The sequence below is a fragment of the Lynx canadensis genome, chromosome F2 (genome assembly GCF_007474595.2).
Source record: "Lynx canadensis isolate LIC74 chromosome F2, mLynCan4.pri.v2, whole genome shotgun sequence".
Classification (NCBI taxonomy): Eukaryota; Metazoa; Chordata; class Mammalia; order Carnivora; family Felidae; genus Lynx; species Lynx canadensis.
Window position 1 is genome coordinate 10,478,970 of NC_044320.2, and position 13,534 is coordinate 10,492,503.

Here is a 13,534-nt window from a genome sequence, read left to right on the forward strand (position 1 = left end):
AAGATAAAAAGCGTTGCATAACGTAGTAAATATTAAACTTGTGCGAAGCATCCAACTGAAATCCAATGAAAATTCTAACTTGTTTCTCTGGTGATAACTTTTATTTTATAGTGGATTTTATGCTTGAATTGGCCACCCACAATTTCTGATGGATACGTTTTAATGAGGCTCTTTTCAAAATCTTAATAGCTACCACCACTAAAAAATGTCTTTGCACACGTAGGTGATAATGAAGCGTAAAACCCTTTTACAACCATCCAGGATTTGCAACCGCTGAAATTAAATTTACAGAATCCAAAAGATCCTTCTCTTCCTTCACTGACAAGTATTGAGGCAATGCCTGGCGAGCCTTTAAACAGATTTCAAAGGCAGTCAAACGTTTTGTTACAGAGTATTTCAAAACAATGAAGAAGTTCTCACTTGAGAACGGATGTGAATAGTTAAAGTGTTTATCCTTTAGTTCGGACTGGAAGAGTGTAAAAGGATTACCACCAAAGGCAAACCGCAAACGACCACATCATCAGCAAAACGGATAGAAGTACCCAGTATCTGTGAACTCGGGGGACTCTGGGCTGGCCCCCGCAACAGTGGCCCCAGACGTTCTAGAAGCTGCCTCTCGGCTTCTCTACACTCTTTTCACTCGTGTTGCACCTGGAACGTGACCTTCTCCCTCAACCCTGCAGGTTTCTGGTCCACAAAGGGCGGAAAAAGTACTCTGTGGCTAAGGCTGCCTCGACCGTGTTGCACATTCAACAGTACAACAAGACCCAGACGCTGCATTTTCTTCTCACTGCCTACGACAGCCCCACTTGACCTGGGTCACCAGCCCCTGCTCTCCCTGCAAAAGCCCCCATGAATCTGTGAAGCCAATGGTCGTGGGATCCTGGCACCCACAGAGATCAGTGCGACAAAAGTGCCCCAATAACCCACTCCATTCCAACCATGTTCAAGAAACTTCCAGTTATAGGAACCTCTTCCACCACTCAGTGAGAGGAAGGCAAGAGCATATGACCAGGAGAAATTCATAAACTCACTACGAATACCTTCGATGTTCTGACACTCCCGAGGGGATGGTAATCGGATTCAAATAAACAGGTCCTGGTGTTTCCACACATCTTATCTGTTATGCAGTGGGACAGAACTGCTATCTTCCCTGCCCGTCTCAGGGATGAGGTAATTTTAATTAGCAAGGACAAAACCGAGCTTTCAACTCTAAATGTGAACATGAGTCAACAGAGCATTATCCATGTAGGTTGAAAATAATGATTACAGGTGCAGTTGCATCCAAACAACCCCTCAGAAACAGAGAGAACAACTAAAGCGAGTGCAACTAAAGCGAGTAGCTGACCTCCTGTCAGGTAATAAAGAGTTCACCACGATTCAACTGGGAGCTTCTGTTTGGTTAAGCAATCATCGAGTAGAAATCATGATTCGTTACAAATCCCATCAGTCGCCGTGCCCCCTTCGAGCGGTTCAATATTTCTTTGAAAGGAAGAAACTCCCTTTATTCTTTTTTTGTTTTTAATGTTTCATTTTCTACACAGGAAAAATCTGGAAAGTAGGAATCAGAGGATCCAGATCTCTCAACTGTCTTACGTGTCACCTGAGACACGTCATTTAGAATCTGTGATCCTGCTCTCCTTCTATAAGCAAAACACATGAGCTGAAATTGTATGCGAGGCCACATAACCCTAAAATTCTGCAATTGTATGTATCTTTGATTTATTTCCTCACAGTGCTCAATCCATTAGGACTCTTTCACCCAGGAACCATGGTTTTTCCAGATATAAAATGTCATTGAGATTATCACTGCAAGTCAACAACATAAAATAATGGTGAAAAAAAGATGCCAGCTTTAGGTAACATGAGTAAGGACGTGGTGATATTTATCATTTCGTCCTTGGAGATGTTTGAAATGTACTCAGTGCTCAACATATATTTGATAAATTTGAAAGATCCTTGCTAAACACATAGCCTTCCTTGATTGCTTTGGAAGATTTTTTTATGTTCACTTGTTTTGTTTTTCAATCTAAAAAAATTTTTTTTAAAGAGAGAGAGAGCACTTGCAGGGGAGAGGGAGGGAGAGAGAGAGAGAGAGAGAGAGAATCTCAAGCAGACTCCACACCCAGAGCAGAGCCTGATTCAGGGATCAATCCCACAACCCTGGGATCATGACCTGAACTGAAATCCAGAGTTGGACACTCAACCAACTGAGCCATCCAGGTGTCCCTGCTTTTGTTTTTGAAAAAGACCTTCTTTGCTCTAACCTCTCGATACTAACCCTGGATAAAATATAGGAATTAGGGGAGGGGGGTCCCATAATGGGTCAAATCAGCATAAAATCTTTTTCTTGGATCAAAGTTTTGCCCTAAACCTTCAGCATAAGCAAGGGCTGTCTCCCAGACTATGCCCTTGAGGAAGTCATTCATTGGACCATTCATTCCTTCCTTCCATGAATATTCATTAGGCATCCACCATGAGTCAGGTACCTATGCTCAGTGCAAGGGATATGGTGATCAATAAAATGAACATCAGTCAAGTTTTCATGGAGCTTATACTCTAAAGGAGAATCGCAAGGAAAAAGCATGCAAGTAGAGTATATGACAAAGAAAGTTTTCAGATTGTAATAAGTGTTTTGAAGAAAAATAATTAATTCGGAGTAGGAGGGATGGGGAAATCAGGGTGAGGAGACTCTTCAGATAGGACGGCTCTGAAGAGACACTTTAGGGGACACGATATGGCAAAATAAAGGCAGTCAGTGGAAGATCTGAGAACCCAGAGCGCTGCCAGAGGCAAGGACAAGCATAGATAAGAAGCTGGGGAACTCAGACAACACTATTCAAGTCTCAGCTGGTGGCTTACTTACTAGTCGTGTGGAATCGAAATATCTCATTTGATCTCCAGAACTTATTCGTCTTCTAACTACAAGTTTGCAAGGCCCAGCATGGTGATTATAGTCAACAATGCTGCGTTGTATACTTCAAAGTTGCAAAGACACTAGACTGTAGATGTTTTCACCACAAGAAAAGAGACGGTAATTATAGACGTGATAGGGGTGTTGGCTAACACTATGGTGGTAATCATATGGCAATAGACGAATATATCCAGTCAACACACTGGGTGCCTTAAACTGACACAATGTTCTGTGTCACTTATGCCATTCATAGATAGATGATTGATAGATAGATAGGTAGATAGATAGTTAGATGATAGGTAGCTAGATGATAGATAGATAGATGATAGATGATAGATAGATAGATAGATAGATAGATAGATAGATAGATTGATAGATGATAAATAATAGATAATAGATAGATGACAGATAGATAGACGATAGATAGATAGATAGATAGATAGATGATAAATAATAGATGATAGATGATAGATGGATAGATAGATAGATGGATAGATAGATAGACTTGAGAATGAACGATTAAAAAGAAGTCTCATTTGGCCTCTGAACCCCAGTTGAGCCCTATGTATCAGGGATGGTACTCTTGCCTCACAGGATTGCCGCGAGGAATACACGGAACAAAAAAGTCTTTCAGGACCGTCCCATGGTATGCTAAATGCCATTCGAGCCCGAGGTGGTCTGGACCTGCCTTTCTAGTTTCACTCCGGCCTATTTCTCCTCACTCACCTTTGACCCAGATACAATGTGTCTTCATAGTTCCCTGAAGGTGTCAGGATTTTCCATGTGTTCCTGCTTCATACCACGGTTCCCTCCACTTGAAATGCCCTCCACTTGCTTCTTGTCTTAACTCACTTTCACTTGCTTATCAAGACCTAACTCAACCAATACTTTTTGCCAGTCTCGTAATAGTCCAGGAACAAGCTGAGCCCTCTTGACCCGAAGTCACTAATTCACTGTTTTGTTTCACCCTCTCTGCTGCACACTCCCTAAGAAAAGAAACAACTTCATATCTGCACATCAGATTCCCACATAACCCTGGAACAAGCAAGTGCTCGCTGAATGCTTACGAGGTAATCCCCATGTCAGCTGGGGTCCCTCCCCTTAGTGCCGAAAATCTGGATATAACTGGTTTCCACTGTGAAGTTCAAATTGCTAGTGTTAGTCAAGAGAGGCCGGGTGTAACAAACATCCCCAAAGCCCGACTGCTTCACACGAATAGAATTAGCTCTCCTTCATGCGACATATTCAACCCAGCTCGGCTGGGGATCTGCTCATTATATGGTTCCTGGGGCCCAAGAAGACAAGAAGAAGGCTCCTTCCTGACGCATGATTCCTCAGTGATCACTACAGAGAGGAGGGAACTCTCGAATATCTGAAAGAATTTGGCTAGAGGATTCTCGGAGTCCCCATTTTCTGATTTCTCATCGAATTCTTAATTTCCAATTTGACTACAATTTCCAAGAGAACAACTCCTTTAACATGTTTCAGAAGCTAAGTAGGATGGGGAGAAGAGGCCTGCACACTCACGTGCACACATACAACACAACAGGTGCACGTGGGGGGCACGCACACAACTTTCAACAACTAGTCCTGAAATATCACAAGAGCTTAGAGTCATGTAGTTGCCACTAACTGCTACATGCTCGGGATGGAGGTGATTTGCCCGGTGTTCCGCTATCTGGACAGCTATATTGCCCTAGAGTTAGGATTCAGGGCCGTATAGATGTGGGGACGGCTTCGCTTCTACCTAAAATACAGTCTAGTTCCACCAGTAGATAGTGAGGGATATTGATCAAATCATTTCGATTTTTCTGAAAGCCAATTTTGATCAACAGCACCAGGGCCGTAGTAACAGGAGCAGAAAGAGCTTACAACCATTGGGCATCTGTGTGCATGCATCACCTTTATGCATTCTCATTCTTACACACACACACACACACACACACACACACACACACAAGCTATTGACTCGTGCTGTTGTCCTACTGCAGGCAAGGAAGCCAAAGCACAGAGAAGGGAAATTAAGAAATGTGCCTAGAGCCACAATTAAGCCAACTCCAGAGCTACAGCTCTTAATTCTACTCCTACACACGAGTGAAAGAGGACGGTGTCAAGATTCCAAATCTGTGAGTACACTAAACGGGAACCGATTTATGGAAAGTTGGTAAAATGTGAACAGGAATTCCCCAAGATTGCTAGAAACCACTGAAGACGGAAACCGTGTTGCAGTCGTCTGAGTGTTCCCTGGCATACAGTAGGCACTCCATAAATGCTTGATGTATGCAGTAAACACTAATTCAGGTGATCCACGGGCCATACCCAGTAGCCATATGGGGTACTATGGGACCATGCATGGTACTCCAAGTGGAAGCACCTGACTAGCCTGTCAGTGAAATATTTCTATCTTCTGGGAATGAGAAACCTGGACTGAAGGGCCTTGGAGCTGAGTAGATCAAGGGCTGTCATGTGGAAACAGAGAGAGAGAGAGAGAGAAGGAAAGAAAAAAAGAAGAGAGGAAGGAAAAGAATAGAGGAAGGAGGGAAAGAGTATGAAAAGAGAAGCAGAAGAGGAAGAGGAGAAGGAGGAGAAGGAGGGGCAGAGAAAGGAAGAATATTGCCAAAGAGTAGACTTGCGGTCCTCGGGTAGTTTGAGGCTTGGGACAAAGGCGCCTTGTTATGTCGGGACCCCCACTCAGGGCCACATGGCTACTCCGAGCCATCTCATCGTGGGGGCTCTCAGATAAAGTTGGGTGGGGTGAAGTCTTAGCTCCAGCCTCTCGGAGAACCAGAACCAAATCTTGCCTTGTAGCCAATCAGTCTCACCGGGAACTAAAGCCAGACACCATTTACCGGCAACCCCCCTGGGGTTTGTAAGGAGTACCAACCTGGAGCCCGACTAACCAATCGAATAGCGCGCATCGTCGTGAGAGAGTATCCACAGCTCTAATGAAGACAAAAGGGCGCCAGATGTCCCCTTTGATCTGCCCTACTTGGTCTCCTCCCTGTTCTTCCTGTTCCTTCCCCGGCTCCTCCCCATCAACGCTCACTCCCTCCCATACTCCTGTCTTCTCTCCTGTGATTTAGTGACAAGCACGTGACCTTGAAAGCCTCCACTGATACCCAGTCCCATTCCTGAATGGTGCAGATGAATCGCTGTGTGAGCTTCATGAGGCCTCAGTTTCCTCATCCGTGCTATGGGTGGTGCTGATACCCGCCCTGCGGGATCCTTGCACGGGTGCGATGCAGTAAAGCCTGCCCAAGTGCGGGGTTCAGGCTGCGCCCCTGACGGTGCCCCCCTCCTTCTCTCCCGCTCGCCTCCTTCAGCCTTTGCACTCTTCCTCCCTCCTTCTCTCTGTTAGGTGGCTCTTTTTAATCGCTGCCTGTCTTCCCTTCCTCCCCTTCCATTCTTCCTTCCTTCTCTTTTCATTTCCTCCTTTACTTCCCCCGTCCCTCTTTTGCTCTCCTCTTCCGGGCTTTCTCCTTTGCTCACCCTCTCCCTTTGCCACCAGGAGTCATCGCAGACACAGTGAGTGGATCCGAGACTTCCCCGGGTGTCTCGCGAGGCTGGAGAACTTGTAAGAGACTAAAACACAAGCATAGCACTTGCAGTGGCGAAGCACACAGAGGTGTTGGTTGTTTGTTATTGCTGGAAGACTGTCTCTCACCACCTTGGCTGGCGAGACATACACAAGGAAAGAGGAGTCTGAGGGGGCCAGGAGAATCTGCACCCAAACATTTTGGGGATGCTGACTCAACACTTGCAACTACCTACCCGAAGAAAAATCACCCCCCAAGCGAGCTATTCATGTACTGCTATGGACTGAATTGTGTTCACGCCACCAAATTCATATATTGAAGTCCTAACCTCCAATGTGCTACTGTTTGGAGGTGAGGTCTTTGGGAGGTAATTAGGGTTAGATAAAGTCATGAGGGTGGGACCTTCACGATGGAATTAGGGGCTTTATAAGAAGAAGGAGAGAGAGAGAGAGAGAGAGATCACACATAGCAAGAAGGCAGCCATCTGCTAGCCAGGCTGTGGGCTCTCACCGGGAACTGAATCAACGGGCCCCTTGATCTTGGACTTCCCAGCCTTCAGAACAGTGAGAAAGAAATCTCGGTTGTTTAAGCCACCCAGCCTAAGGCATTTTGTTATGGTGGGTAGCCCCAGCAGACGAATACAAGCGGTTAACTTGCGGCTAAAAATATTACTAATCAATAATCTCTTGGCCTTTGGAAAGAAATTAGAGTCCCAGCCCTTCCACAGTCCGGATCTGCGTGGGGGAGTAGGCTCCTTCCAAAGAAGCCCTAACCCTGCGATTTTGTAAGTGCTCTTGACCATGAGGAGGTGCCCCAATTAGAATCCCATGAAACATTCTCAGGGCTGTAAGCTGTCCTTTTCTAATTTTGAAGTTTTGTTTTCTTTTGTTTTGTTTTGTTTTGTTTTGTTTTGTTTTGTTTTTTGCTGCAGCTCATAAAAAGTATAGCCTTTCTCTTGGCCTGGTTAATCTGCTTATAAGGCTTGCCTGTCAGTCACTAGTCAGCTAGTTAGTTACTAAAACTGGATGATTTTCACTAATTCATTCAACAGCCGTTTACTACACTTCTATTATGTGCCCAGCACTGGGGAGAGGGTGGTGACTATGGCAGAGCTGTCCTTGCCCTCAAGGAGAGAACATGCTTTTTAAAAATAATTTTTTTGATGTTTATTTTATTCTTGAGAGACAGAGACAGAACACGAGCAGCAGAGAGGCAGAGAGAGGGGCAGACAGAGAGGAGGACACAGAATCTGAAGCAGGCTCCAGGCTCCTGTCAGCACAGAGCCCAGCACGGGGCTCGAACTCACAAACCCTGAGATCGTGACCTGAGCCGAAGTCAGGCGCTTAACAGATTGAGCCACCCAGGCATCCCAAAGAGGGAACATTCTAATCAGAGAAGGCAGAACACAAATAAATGAATAACTAAATGTGATCATTGCAGATGGTAAGATGTCCTATACAGAAAGTAAACATATTTTTGGTTGGAAAATTCTAGGAGCAGGTAACGTAAGTGAGATGGTCAAGGAACACTCCACTGAGGAGGTGATTTTTTTTTTCTTTTTAAAAAATATTTATTTTTGAGACAGAGAGAGAGCGAGTGGGGTAGGGGCAGAGAGAGAGGGAGACACAGAATCTGAAGCAGGCTCCAGGCTCTGAGCTGTCAGCACAGAGCTCAACACGGGGCTCAAATTCACAGACCGTGAGATCAAGGCCTGAGCTGAAGTCGATCACTCAACACACTGAGCCACCCAGGCACCCCTGAGGAGGGGATTTCTGAGTAATACCAGAAGGGGCCAGGCAAGCAATGATCTGGAAAGGGACTCCAGAGGGAACATCAAGTACGAGTGAGAGCAGTTGTCCTCTTTACGTTTTCTTCTTAGCGAATAATTGAGCTTCAGTGCCTATGTGTCTCAGAGCCCAGTGTCAATGTCCTTTCCTGGTATCTCTACAGTATGTACCCATTTGGTCATGAAAGAAAGAACGAAAGAAAGAAAGAAAGAAAGAAAGAAAGAAAGAAAGAAAGAAAAAAATGAATTGCAAGAAGTGTGAAATATTCCTAGTACAATAGGAAGCTGTTGAACACTTTTATTTTTTTAATGTTTATTTTTGAGAGAGAGAGAGAGTACCCAAGAGCAGGGGAGGGGCAGAGAGAGTAGGGGACAGAGGATCTGAAGTGGGCTCTGTGCCGACAGAAGACAGCCTGATGCAGGGCTCGAACTCACCAACTGTGAGATCATGACCTGAGCCGAAGTTGGACAATTACTGGCTGAGCTACCCAGGAGCCCCTGCTGAATGCTTTTAAACTAAGAAGTGGTATTTGGGGGGCCTGGGGGGCTCAGTCAGTTAAGCATCCGATTCTTGATTTTGGCTCAGGTCATGATGTCATGGTTCATGGGTTCAAGCCCTGAGTCAGGCTCTGCACTAACAGCACAGCGTGGAACCTACTTGGGATTCTCTCTCTCTCCCTCTCTCTCTGCCCCTCCCCCCATTCTCTCTCGCTCTTGCTCTCTCTCTTTCTCTCTCTCTCTCTCAGAGTGAATAAATAAATAAACTTAAGAAAGAGAAACATACGTTACTGGGGCAGTCAGATAATGTATCAGTTATCTATTGCTGCATAACAAATCATCACAAACTTTAGGGGCTTAAAACAATAAACATTTATTGTGTTACAGTTGATGTGGGTCACAAATTCAAAAGTGACCTAACTGGGTGATTCTGGTTCACGGACTCTCAGCCAGACCTGCATCATCTGAAGGTAAGACTGGGATAGGAAAGTTTACTTCCCAGAGGGTTCACCCAAAGAGCTGCTGGAAAGGGGCATCGGTTCCTTGCTGACTATTGGCAGGAGGCCTTAGCTCCTTACTACATGGAACACCTGAGGGTCCTCACAACATGGTGACTGGCATCCCCAAGAGTGGACAGTGCAAGAGAGGGCAAGCAGAATGGTCTAGCCTCAGAAATGACCTGCCACCATTTCTGCCGCTTTCTATCGGTCAAAGAAACGAATTCTCGTATGACGTTGGAGGGGACTGTGCGAAGGCATGAACACTGGGATGTGGGGGAATCATCTTAAAGTCTGGCTGCCACAGATGAGCAAAGGGAGGTTTCCAGATAGAGCGGAGATGAAGGCGTACAGCTTGCTAAGCAAAGAGCGAACGGGGGCTATGAGATCATCTCTGTTGCCTCTCCAGAACCACATGCTTCTTTGTATCACATCCCTTGATCACCGGAAAAGGTGGCCAGGTCCTGGCTTAGGTGTAAGCATGGGATACAGTTCTGGCCAATGACATATATATGGAAGTCTTCTAGGGGATTCTGGAAAGACTCTTTCACCTCTGAATAAGAAAGAGTTACCCACAGGAGAAACTCGGAGCCGTGCTCCTACCTCTGCTTTGATCTTTCCATGTGGTGCCAGAGAACGAATGCTAAAAGAAGCTGTAACAATCTCGGAACCATGAAGGAAAGGTCAAAGGAATTCTAGACTGGCCAATACCAATCCCCTGGCATAACTGACTTCCTGAACCAAACCAGCCAAGTTCCGCATCCACGCTTCTTGTTGAGTCATAGAAACAAACTCTTATTTATTTAAGCCACTCTTATTTGGGCTTTCCCATTATTTGCTGTCATTCTAACTTATAAAGGCACGTAGCCATGCACAGGAGGCTGGGGAGAGCTTCCTGGAGAAAGTGACACCGATGCTAAGAGCAGAAGCGTGGGTAGGAAGAGACTCCGGGGAAAAGGAGCAGAGAATTCCTCGATTCAGAGAGATGGGACAGCCAGGTAAGTCTGGGGAGCCGAATGCTGCTGAGTGTGACTGAAGGCCTGAGGGCAAGATGGGCCACAGTGGAAGAGGACACTGGAGAGGGGCAATCCTGGAGACATTCGTCTATGATTTTTTTTTTTTTCAACGTTTATTTATTTTTGGGACAGAGAGAGACAGAGCATGAACGGGGGAGGGGCAGAGAGAGAGGGAGACACAGAATCGGAAACAGGCTCCAGGCTCCGAGCCATCAGCCCAGAGCCCGACGCGGGGCTCGAACTCCCGGACCGTGAGATCGCGACCTGGCTGAAGTCGGACGCTTAACCGACTGCGCCACCCAGGCGCCCCTCGTCTATGATTTTTAAGGCACCAGAGGGCAAAGCATCGTCATCGCGGTATTTTAAGTCAAGGAGTGCCAGGTTGGCTTGGGGTAAAGGGAGGTGGGGAGTTGTTCCTTGGTGGATACAAAGTTTCAGTCATGTAGGAGGGCAGGGGGGTTCTGGGAATATACTGCACCAACCATTGTATGTATGGTTGTATGTATATTTCATACAACCACGCATGTGTGGTTGACAACACTGAATGGTAAGCTTGGAAGTTGTTGCAAGGTGAATCTGATGTTGTGTGTTTTTTCCACAATAAAAAGAAAGAGTGACATAGTCATCTATTTAATTCAGAATGATCACAGCAGCTGGAGGAAGGAGGCAGACTAGAACTAGAGGGAAATGTTGGGTCTCCCACCGTAGTCTACGTGAGAGAGGACGGTAGCCAGAAATAAGAAAAGAGCAGTGGAGATGGAGGCAACAGGACGAAGTCGGGGTCTACTGTCAGTAGGTAACAGATATTATTAACTGAGTGGATGAGGAAGGGCGAGCTCTTCTAACTGAGCATTTGCTATGTGTGCACCATACGTAGCCTTTAGGATGAATCGCCTTTCGCCTTCGCAAAACCTGGCCAAGTTGTTATTTCCTCCCTTATTACGAAAGTTCAGAAGTGTTCAGGAATTGCCCCAGGTCATAGAGCTAGCACCCTGTAAAGTTAGAACTCAAGAATCAGTCTTCCTGACTAAAAACCCAACTCATTTCACGAAACCATGGCTTCAAGTAAACCTAACATTTCAGGATTCCACTTAGCATCTGAGGACCAGACCAATCACTTCCAAACATCTCGTTTACTTCAATCTACATTAAGAAATCCACTCCAAATTGTGTCCAGTACATGTTGTGTGTGTGTGTGTGTGTGTGTCACTATCCAAATCTATTTGATTCCTATTTATATAACGTGAGTTCAAGTATCTATTTGTAGAGTGAGAAATAACCATGTTTACTGAACTTTATGTTTTGTGAATTTCAGATACTGTAACACCAAGAACTTGATTAGGAATTTCTCTGAAATCCTATCGAAAATTTTTCCTTTCTTTTTAAAAAAAATTTTTAATGTTATTTATTTTTGAGAAAGAGAGAGAGAGAAAGAGAGTGAGCAGGGGAGGGCAGAGAGAGAGGGAGACATAGAATCTGAAGCAGGCTCCGGGCTCCGAGCTGTCAGCACAGAGCCCGACGCGGGGCTTGAACTCACAAACCACGAGATCATGACTTGAGCCGAAGTCGGACGCTTAACTGACGGAGCCACCCAGGTGTCCCATAATTTTCTTCTGTTCTTTACTTCAGAGGAGAAGAATTTGGATGCTAAAGAATACCTTTGTATGGAATCGCAAGACATGATTTTCCTTATTAATCTATTTTACTTTCTTTCATTAATTTAGTCTTTTTTTAAAAAAAAAATTTATTTGCTGAGAGAGAGAACATGCACATGTGCACGTGCCAGTGGGGCAGAGACAGAGAGAGAACCCCAAGCAGGCTGCACACAGCTCAACGCGGGGCTGGAGCTCAGGAACCGTGAGATCATGACCTGAGCCCAAATCAGAGTCCAACACTCAACTGACTGAGCCACTCAGGCGCCCCTTATGAATTTAGTATTTAAATGCTAATTGTGACCCACCAGGTCATTTCACAATCTATGATCTGGTTGGAACCCACAGTGTAAAAAAAAAAAAACAACAAAACCCTGTTTGGGAGGAGTGACACTCACATTGGCATATAGGAATCATATTTTAAGATATTAATTCATGGGATTTGCTTTTGTGTGCTCCTCTGTTTCCTTGCCTTCACTTCGGCTTTCTTTAAATCACTTCCACAAAGAAAGAGCAGAAAGCGAAAGTCATGTGTTCATCTTTGGTGTCTACAAAAATATAATCCCCAGAGAGAACTTAAAAGATTTTGGAATTGCACGGAGGAACCCGTGTGCCTGGGTGAAGCAGATGGGCTTGGAGGCAACAGAAAGCAAGGGTTTTCATCAGTCTAATGGAGATACTCCCAAGCCGGAGCAGGAAGAGAGGCAGACAGACAGAGAAAAAGAGAAAGCCAGTGTGCCTTAAATAATGACTTTTCAGGAGTGTTGTGGAGAGGGTTCATCACTCTAAAGAGAAGGGCAATGTGTTACATCAAGCACAGGGGACCTATGGAGACTCTCCGGCAGGAACAGAGTAGCACAAAAGACTGACTGCCTCAGTGATGACCTTTGTGAACAGTCAAGTGCCAGAGGGCATGCGCGTTCACGGGTGCACCCTCTCCTTCCAACACACCCTAGGGTAGGAGGATACAAATGAAAGCCTCAAGACTGATGTCAATTAAATGTGTCACCAACTGGGTAGGACAGAAATACACTGAGTTTCGAAAAGTGAAGAAATATGTTTCTTTCACAAACTCATTTAATGGACACAGATTTATATATACAACGACATATATGTATATGAATATTTTATAATGCTGTCTATACATTTTTAGGTTGAATAGTCTCCATAGATTCCAAGGGTCTCCTGGGGAGTGGGGGAGGGGGGTCAGTAATAGGATGAAATATTTAAAAAATAAGATGTTTCTGTTATTGGAATAGCCCTCGGGTAGGTTTCTTTTTTTTTTTTTTTTTCCCAAAAGAGAATGAGGAAAATGATCTGCCTTGTTTCCCACTGAGTCCGATCATTTTGTCCCAAGACTTCATATGTGTGTCAAATTAAAAAGCGGGTCTTAAGCAGGTCTTAAGCCATGACCAAAAGAGGGTTTGGCTGCACGGGTAGACGGGCTGGAAACTCTCTTATTTTTTCTTTCATTATTGCTTCTTTTAATTCCTTAATAGTTTCTCCACCAGGCTGCATGTGCGCGCGCACGGGTGTGTGCGTTCCTGTTATCTTATGATTTCAGTAAGTGAAACCTTAGTGAGTGATGTCATAATAAGCTCTACTCTAGTGAAACCAGAGACAAGGGAATCAATC